This window comes from Schistocerca gregaria, chromosome 6 (assembly GCF_023897955.1).
Source record: "Schistocerca gregaria isolate iqSchGreg1 chromosome 6, iqSchGreg1.2, whole genome shotgun sequence".
NCBI lineage: Eukaryota > Metazoa > Arthropoda > Insecta > Orthoptera > Acrididae > Schistocerca > Schistocerca gregaria.
In genome coordinates this window covers 258087378-258097624 of record NC_064925.1, presented here as the reverse complement: position 1 = coordinate 258097624, position 10247 = coordinate 258087378, and the positions used below count along the sequence as shown (strand labels likewise).

General features: G+C 40.2%; 1 long non-coding RNA gene across 1 annotated transcript; it reads right to left on the bottom strand.

The window, feature by feature from the left end:
- Nucleotides 1–2952: 2952 nt before the first annotated feature.
- On the bottom strand, nt 2953–9797 carry LOC126278162 (uncharacterized). The gene is made up of 2 exons (XR_007550667.1): nt 9738–9797; nt 2953–3309 (listed from the first exon to the last, which is right to left on the bottom strand). It is a non-coding gene; the product is annotated as an uncharacterized LOC126278162 (long non-coding RNA).
- Nucleotides 9798–10247: the final 450 nt, after the last annotated feature.

Here is a 10247-nt window from a genome sequence, read left to right as displayed (position 1 = left end):
AGTAGTGTCTTTAGACAGGCGTTAAGTTTGTAATTAATGTGAAACAACAAACAGAATATTAGGAAAATGTGCTAAATGCACCACATAAATCAATTTTTATACACTCCCTTCACTTCCTGGTTCTTGTTTTCATTATTTTCATTAAGTGCATTTTGTGGCATAAGGTACAGATAAAACGGCCAACTCACTTCCGATTACGGAGTATTACTACATGGTATATGCTGTCTTCAGTAAATTATGGTGTCAACCACAGAGAAAAATTCAGCAGCGCAGAGCATCAAACCTGTGCTTTGTGCTTTGGCCTCATAGAGAAATAAATATCCAACAAATCGGTGAGGCACCTTTTCGTGAATTTTTATATATAAAGTATGTGACGGTATAGATATAGGTGCATATGGTTCACAAGAAAATCAACAGATGTTAGGAGCATGGATACATGCTACAACCCAAAACCGACGAGGGTTTGGTTTAAGCCTTTATATCTCTCAGCCAATATACTAGTACTTGCTTGTTGCCTGCTTTCGTTTAGGACATAATCTCTTTCTGTTCCTTTTCGTACAATCTAATTCCAGTATCCTATTACACTAAAAGTTTCTTCTTTCTTAATTACCTGAATTATTTCTTTAAACGGTCATATGTTTTTTCAGTCTTTCCATCATCCAACGGGCAAGTTTACCTATTACATAATACGGTATTCGCACTCCTGTTCTGTTGTTCACTATTTTGTTCTGTTGCCGGCAACTTACGTTGTGTAACGATAGCCTTTTTATATTCCAAGTTTCACTACTATTTTGTTACCATTGATGTGGAACCAGTCTCATTTCTAATGTGCTAACGTGACAAAAATTTTCACTGAATCTGAATATTACTATAGTGAAACATTTTACTCGTACATCTGAACGTCCATATTACAGGAAACAGGTTTGTTCTACTTATGGTTTATCGGCTTAGGATTATAATACTACTATGGAATCTGAATTGATCGAATGTTTGTAATCTTAACCATTAACAGATTAAATCTATCCGGAAAGCTGTCATTTAAGTTACTATCTTCACAGATCGAGTTGCTGGGTGGCGTCTCTGATACTCTGTACACCAGTTTTGTCAACCAATTTACCTATCTATTTAAAGTTACTTTGGTTGCAATCAAACATTGCCTTGCAGTAACAATAATAAAGGTTAAGGCCGAGAGTGGTGTAAGAGGACCGTGAGAGAAGAGTAAGTGGCCATAGAGTTTGTGGAGGAGGACAGAGAGAGGAAGAAGGAGGTGATGGCCAGAAGGGGTGGAGGGGGGGAGGAGGAGAAGGAGGAGGCGGAGGAGGAGGAGGAGATGGACAGGGAGTGGAGCAAGAAGCACATGTGCAGAGGGGGGGGGGCGGAGGATTTTAGGACATATATTAAACTCCCATACAAATTTAGCAATTGCGAAGCACTGTCAGGTCCCCTAGTTCAGTATAATTTCCAAGCTGTCATTGTTGGTACCCTAAACGTCAGTAATTGCCCTTATGAATCTCTTGTGATGTAATTTCACAGGAATTCTTTAGTCGAATTTATGAAGAATGTTGAAATTACCTTAATAATACTACTATAAACTGAGATTACAGGTCGTGCGATAGCGTTGTCGCCTCCCACGCGCGGGTTCCCGGGTTCGATTCCCGGCGAGGTCAGGGATTTTCTCTGCCTCGTGATGACTGGGTGTTCTGTGATGTCCTTAGGTTAGTTAGGTTTAAGTAGTTCTAAGTTCTAGGGGACTGATGACCAGATATGTTAAGTTCCATAGTGCTCAGAGCCATTTGAACCATTTGAGATTACAGTCGCTACTTTTGACCTAAACATTACATTTAGGTCTGTACTATGTTCTACCGCAGCTACCTTTTGAGAAAGAAATTGAAAATACCATTTTCATACTATTACGTAGGTTTCAAGGTTTGATAATGGTACATGTAAAACACACCAATGAAAGAACAATCAAAGCACCCACACATGCAGGAATGTGATTTTTGGCAATGTATATTCTTATTTGGAGGAAGAAACAGTTCATGTATACCACATTGCAAACTCAAATAATAATGGATATTCGTCTTACCTGTAGCGCCTAAGTATCAATGGTGCCGATAATATGAAACTTATACAATGTGTTGTTTCCTGAGTCGGAAAATATTTCGATCTGGTAGCTGCATTCTTCTTTCCTACCGAAACATGTACAACACTTTATATCCCTTTCTTTCTCGGAAAAGGTTGCAGACATATGAATATCCTAGGTGTTTGTTGAACGTCAGGTTGTCGAATCGAATTCTACCGCACTGGGGAGGAAAACATACTGTATATGTGGTTCCAAATACTTTTTTAATGTTTTGCTTACTTATATACGTATTCGTAACATCCATAATCCTCTATGACAGTTTATATAAACTATTACCTTTTGTGCTTTGACACTTGGAACTAATGTTTATTTACTCCACTTTAAAATGGTAGATTGAATTGCATCCAGTAGCATTAATCACTGGCCACGATAAAAACTGGTTACGCAGTTACCCCAAGCAAAAATCAGCCCCAGTCAAACACATGTCACTGAAATAGTCATACAAACGTAATTAACGTCCACAGTACATAGCACTATCAGTCAAATATTATGTAATTCAGTTTCCATTTTCGTTATTTCTATTTTTGTTATGCATTTTGTCATGCACGCACAGTTAGTGCACAGAAAATGTTATATTTACCAACGACCGCAAATGACTACAGAAAATCGCGGAAAACACAACTGGAATTATAGGCCCCCTGTCACCAAATACAGTTCCAGACTTCTTGCCACTATGAATGATGTACAGGTATGTGTGTTGGTAAGTAAAAAACATTTGTTTCTGGGACTGCTGACTGGGAAGACGAAAGTCCAGGAGAAGCGAATGTGAAGTTTAACAAACATAGGAGGAGTGCATTTATCCACAAAGATTGTAAGCATCATATCTAGGCTTTATTTACATCCATCTTACATCACTAACATTTTGCAAAGTTATAAAATCTCAGGGAAAATTGAGACAGTCGTTGGTAGCTTCCCTGTGTCTATGAGTGTGTCCTCTTGGCCCGGCTGTGGGCCGATGAAGCAGATCGGGCTGCCCCTGCGCGGCTTACGTGTAAAACGCCCCCTCCAACGAGGTCTCCGACGGTTCCTCCTAGATCGCCAACGAGACCACCCAGGTCGAGGTCTATCAGCGCCGATCCCTCCGTTGTGGTCGTGGTGCTCTGGGCGTCTGCTGGGACGGTCATCATCATTAGGGCAATCAGCATGACCGCCGACATCACCAGAGTCTAAAATACAAAATAAAACGATTTAGTCTCTTGTGAACTTGTCACATGTTTTTCATAGTTACATAGTATTAATAGAAGCCCAACGACAAGCAAATAACGTTTTTAACAAATTTTTAGTGTATTTGCTGATTATGTTTCATGGACATTAGGCCGTGGTCGAACCAACTGAAAGACTGAGGGAGGCCAGTGCTGGAACGAATCCGTCCCGCACATTGACGAGGGCTGGTACGCTGGCTAGCGTGGATATGGTAGGTACCAGGTGTCCCACAACCGACGACATGTGTATCTTATTGATATCCACGTCCTTCTTCCGTCACCTAATACATTTCCTAAAAGCTCCCACACTGTGACACGGGGTAATACTAGACGCAGAAAGATGGAGTACACAAATTCCGTCAAGGGTGAGGAAGATATGGAGACAGAAAAGTCACCCGCTAGCACTAACACTACAATATCCAAATTAATAAGCCGACCTGATAACGTTAACGGATAAGGTCAAGGAAGAATCTGGGGTTGTGTTCGAAGGTACATTTCTCTGAAATAGTACCAAAAGAAGAAAGGAAATTGTTTCTTCCGTTCTTAGAAATAATCATACATCTAATCAGAATGGTTCCGAGAAAACACTGTATTCACTCAGTGTTTAAAACAACAAGAGAGGCGGGTGATTATCTGAACAATGCCACGGCAGGATTATAAAATATTACTTGAATATAGTCGAGTACATATATGACCAACAAAAAAAGCCTTTAAGCTAGGCGTAAGTAGGGAACCGACGATAAATCAGAAGTACTGGGCCAAGAGAAACAAAATATTCTTTTCTCCCAATCTGTCTACATTCAACGTTTATCACTCTAGGATGTACACAGCGGCCATCGTGATTCAAACGCACAGAAACAACAGAAAGTAAAAAGGATGAAATGAAACAAGTTCTGGGTCTTCGTGCAAAATAAAGCAAATATCGCCAAATCCACCTCACCATAATCGCCAAAATACATGACAACGCGACTCCACTGCATAGTTTTGACATTTGCATGGCTACGTAAAAACAGTTCACCTTGCTAAGCCTGTATTTGTTTGAAATTTCTATCTGTGACTTTATTGTCTCCGATGATGTCCCCAGCATATACACAGAGATATGCCTTGGACTACTGCCTAACGGTCATGTCATAAAAGAGGAACCATGCACCTTCAAAATCACTGCACTTTTTATAACTAAGTAAGCAAATCGAAAAAGAGACTACATGCCGCTAAAAGATTAGTTTATGACTGGAAAATAATGTCCTCATCTTGTATGGTTAGTCGCGGTAGGATGACACTAAACGCAGGTGTGGGGCTTGTATAAAGTTTGCCTTCATGGAACAGTGATGTGCGGTGGTATGTACTCAAACTGCAGAGTCAGTGACATTAATGAAACAAAACATTAGACTGGTGAGAATTTTAGTTACGATAAGAATTCTGTCTGGTATCGACCACATAATGAAATGAAATTGTTGTAGCTGTAAGGAAGTAATTGGGAAAGCTTAGTTTGTGCTATTTTCTGCTAAAAATCATGCCAGCTGAACAAGTAGCACAAGTTACAACATGGGACATTAGGTGCATCACTGGTAGCAGTTTTCTTTTCGTATATGTTGGCAATGGTGACTGTAACTGTAGTTACAAAGGAAAAATATATCAGTTTCTTGGTTTTTAATAACCGCTTCAGCTGTATTTAGTCTTTTATTATTAGATAACTAACGGTTTCGTGGCACTAAAACCTACATCTTCAGGTGAATTTATGACAACAACATTAAAGCGGAAAAGCTCGGAATTTAAAGAAAACAGTCGTCGTCCATCAAAACAAAACACTGTCTATAGACAGTATGTTATGAAATACAAACAGACAGATTCCAATATAGTGGATGAGCTCGCTTGTCCGATCTATACCGAACTGATTACAGGGGATGCGGCCGAAAGCTCTTGCTGTTTTTATTCTAGCACATACCGTCTTTTAGCGGTGTTTTGTTTTGATGCACAACGAATGTTGACTATAAAGATTCCGAGCCTTTCCGCTCTAATGTTTCAGTCATATGGCCACCTGGAGATGGGGCTTTTAATGACACGAAACCGGTAGTGATCTAATAATAGGAATAAATACAGCTGCAGCGATTATTAATACCCATGATGAGTACTCATAGCTGTGGATGCCTCACTTACAAACTTGTCTGCTGATGGCAGTATGTTATGGAAACAGGACAAGGAGTTATGAAGAAACAGAGCAGTCTGAAAGGTAGTAGTATATGGCTGAGTGTGCCTCTGCAACAGGGAAGACATACATACGATAAGAATTGCAGTACAATTACTTAACACATGTGGTGGCTGTAGTAACGTTAAAATCGTAACAGTGGAAACAAAATTACAGCAACCAGAAATTTAAAAACATACTTACTTTACAGTCAACTGCAAGCTGCGGAATTAATTTGTAAGGGGAAAATTTTAATCGTTCCGGCAATGGGATATTAACTGAAAAATTAAAGACGCAGTTATTTTAAACTACTTGTATTTTATTATGCAGCAACTGACTTGGTGTAACTGTATTAGAATGTTTAAGGATGTCTAGCTTAACATTAATATTGTTACTGCAAAGTGTGTCTGTCACAGTATATTCTAAGAAAAGTGTTTTATTCTCAGGTTAATTGTCGTGATTTTCGTGTAACACTATTTTGAACCCATCATCACGTTCATGGAATTCAGAATTTGCGCATCTGATTAAAACCACGTACATTGTTATCTTAATCCACTACTTGGAAAATATTGAGTACACAAATGAAGGATTACTCCGATTGCTGAAAGTTTTTTCTTGAACCAGTATGAAGAAAACTAAAAGTTTCTAATTGTATGGGAAAACTAGTGAGTTTTGTTGGAATTTGCGTTGTTTAGTTAAGACTGATTTCATATTTGGACACAATCAGAAAATAGTTTCAGCAGTAACAATTTGGCTATATATACGAGTTCATGTAAAACCCACTAACGTCTTTCTATAAGGAAGTATGATTGTTATATTACTCTACATTAATTTTCTCATTTATCATCTATATGTTCTTGGAAGACAATCGATGGTTAAGTACATTAACGTATCACTGCACATCAAAACAAAATGTTGGATTATAATGAAAAATGACAAGTCGCACAGCGAGTAAGAGTTCATGTTATACTTTAGGTCCCTGGATAACTGGTGAAAATCAAATCGAAAGTTGGAGAAAGCAAAGACCAATACAGCAACGTTCTGGTTGATGTTTAATTCTAAAGATGTTACCCTTTAAGTCATTGCAAATGACATTCATATTTTATTGTTACACGCAGTTTATATTGTAGCCAATAAATAAAAAAAATACTCACTTTTTTAAATTATAGTTTTACCCTATTTTTCTCAGATTCGTCGGAACCTTTCCCGCTATTTTTTAACCACGTTGGTGGTCTGAAACAAGCTTGCAGTCGCTTGGAAAATACATTCAATTTTGAAAATTGATGTAGAAAACGCATCTGCGTAGACAGATAACTAAATTTATCATTTGTCTCTATAAAATTTGAATTGGTAATTTAGTATTTTGATAAAAATTCTTTTTACAGAGAAACTCTCTTAGCGATGTCGATGTCGGAAACGTTACACCGACACAAAGAAAACGACACATATCCTCCACATTTAAAAGTGCAATTGTCTTTTCACGTAATGGACTTTAGTTACTCTATATATATATATATATATATATATATATATATATATATATATATATATATATATATATACACTCCTGGAAATTGAAATAAGAACACCGTGAATTCATTGTCCCAGGAAGGGGAAACTTTATTGACACATTCCTGGGGTCAGATACATCACATGATCACACTGACAGAACCACAGGCACATAGACACAGGCAACAGAGCATGCATAATGTCGGCACTAGTACAGTGTATATCCACCTTTCGCAGCAATGCAAGCTCCTATTCTCCCATGGAGACGATCGTAGGGATGCTGGATGTACTCCTGTGGAACGGCTTGCCATGCCATTTCCACCTGGCGCCTCAGTTGGAACAGCGTTCGTGCTGGACGTGCAGACCGCGTGAGACGACGCTTCATCCAGTCCCAAACATGCTCAATGGGGGACAGATCCGGAGATCTTGCTGGCCAGGGTAGTTGACTTACACCTTCTAGAGCACGTTGGGTGGCACGGGATACATGCGGACGTGCATTGTCCTGTTGGAACAGCAAGTTCACTTGCCGCTCTAGGAATGGTAGAACGATGGGTTCGATGACGGTTTGGATGTACTGTGCACTATTCAGTGTTCCCTCGACGATCACCAGAGGTGTACGGCCAGTGTAGGAGATCGCTCCCCACACCATAATGCCGGATGTTGGCCCTGTGTGCCTCGGTCGTATACAGTCCTGTTTGTGGCGCTCACCTGCACGGCGCCAAACACGCATACGACCATCATTGGCACCAAGGCAGAAGCGACTCTCATCGCTGAAGACGACACGTCTCCATTCGTCCCTCCATTCACGCCTGCCGCGACACCACTGGAGGCGGGATGCACGATGTTGGGCCGTGAGCGGAAGACGTCCTAACGGTGTGCGGGACCGTAGCCCAGCTTCATGGAGACGGTTGCGAATGGTCCTCGCCGATACCCCAGGAGCAACAGTGTCCCTAATTTGCTGGGAAGTGGCGGTGCGGTCCCCTACGGCACTGAGTAGGATCCTACGGTCTTGGCGAGCATCCGTGTGTCGCTGCGGTCCGGTCCCAGGTCGACGGGCACGTGCACCTTCCACCGACTACTGGCGACAACATCGATGTACTGTGGAGACCTCACGCCCCAGGTGTTGATCAATTCGGCGGTACGTAAACCCGGCCTCCCGCATTCCCACTATACGCCCTCGCTCAAAGTCCGTCAACTGCACATACGGTTCACGTCGACGCTGTCGCGGCATGCTACCAGTGTTAAAGACTGCGATGGAGCTCCGTATGCCACGGCAAACTGGCTGACACTGACGGCGGCGATGCAAAAATCCTGCGCAGCTAGCGCCATTCGACGGCCAACACCGCGGTTCCTGGTGTGTCCGCTGTGCGGTGCGAGTGATCATTGCTTGTACAGCCCTCTCGCAGTGTCCGGAGCAAGTATGGTTGGTCTGACACACCGGTGTCAATGTGTCCTTTTTTCCATTTCCAGGAGTGTATATATATATAACATAGCCCAATACTTTCCCATTTGTTCTGAACGTATGGAGTCATTTATCATTTCTGTGCTATATCTCTCCCAATTATTCAATCGAACTATCAGTATTTTGGATTCGCACAGTTTTATATGTAACACAATGTAAATAAATCTAAATTACATTTTTGCAGTTCCGTATTAAAATTCAGTGATGATCATCGCCGTATTACCATATTTTCTGCTAAGTAACACGTGACCACAGAATCGGTGTCGCTTTATGTGGGTTTCTCAAAGTATTAGTACACGTCTTGTCAGCCCTTATGTATTTAGGTAAGAATTTCTGAGTTTCCGTCATTCTGAGCGAAGAAGCCTTAAAGAAATGAAAATCTCAGAATGGGGTTGACGAAAGAGGTACTTGGAAACACCACTATTTATCTTGTCTAGAAATGTTACCCAACGGGATGCAGAAGTCGGAATAATATAGCCAGTGGGGTACTGTACTTGGTATTTAGCTATTATTTCAAACTTTTACGGAAAAAATTATGTTATTTATCACAGATGAAGGCAGGTACTGGTTCGAAATCTCTACTGATTGGAAATCCAGTGCCCTGAACACAGCACAGTTAATCCCCTAAAACTAAGTGTATTTTGAGCCAGACTGCCACATCAAGCCTGCGTACATTAACCGAGTTATCCGACATAATTCTGTAAGAACAGTTGTAAAATATACCGAACCAATTTGAAGAAAGAACTCTTCTTTGTCTTAACAACGATGCCTGTGCTCTTTATTCAGTTACGGTTAACTGTGAAAATTGATTAAGACACCTAAGCATAAGCCTTCATACTGAGATAATATATTTTAAGCTTCGTACAACCCGTAAATTGAAATAAGCTGATGCAAAGAAACTTATACTAAAAACGTCTCGACTGTTTACTTATTTTGACCCATTTAGTCTCATATATTAGAAGAGCATTTTCAGCGTTCAATCCCTTTCTGAATGAATCCCGTCAGTAAACAGTTTCACTTAAAAACAGCGTAACGAATAAAACAGGATTGATGGCCGTCGAAATACATCAGAGGAATCTGAAATTATGTTTATTGCTGCCATACTAACCACGATTTTGTAACTGACAAAATAAGATGGCTTCAAATCGAACTGTCAAATGTTTAGATTCTTATTCGTTTTAACAATCAAAATTAAAGATGCACAAGCATGTGAATATGTAGGCGAAATCATTTTACCTGTGCACACAACTTTTGACCAACCATTGCTTCGGTTTCTGTAGCACTGTAATACTCGTGCTAGAAATGGAGAGCTATATATACTAGACACTATCTGTACGTGGCTCATGATATCCCCACTTTGTCCATGTTCTCTGCAGGTGGGTGCGTTGACAGTTATTACAACGGAAAAACAAGTTTTCGTAATTGCTTTGCTAATCATCTCTAGTATACCTTGTGACGTAAGAAACAATCGTATATGCTTTTCGGGGCTCCTACTAAATCTGTAGTTCTGCAAACATAGCGAAAGGATCGCAATTCAATGTATGACTGATAAACCAGTATCATACCAAAATTAAATTAAGTAATTTTAATTCTGTATAAAACAATTCATTTGTGATAGTAAGAGAAATATGACTCAACAAAAAACTCAGTAGATTGGAGCGGCCACACTGTTCAAAAGAAAATCTAGAGAAAATAATTTGGTACTGGAGGGAAGCGTAAGGTGGCAAAACTCGAAGAGAGAGGTCA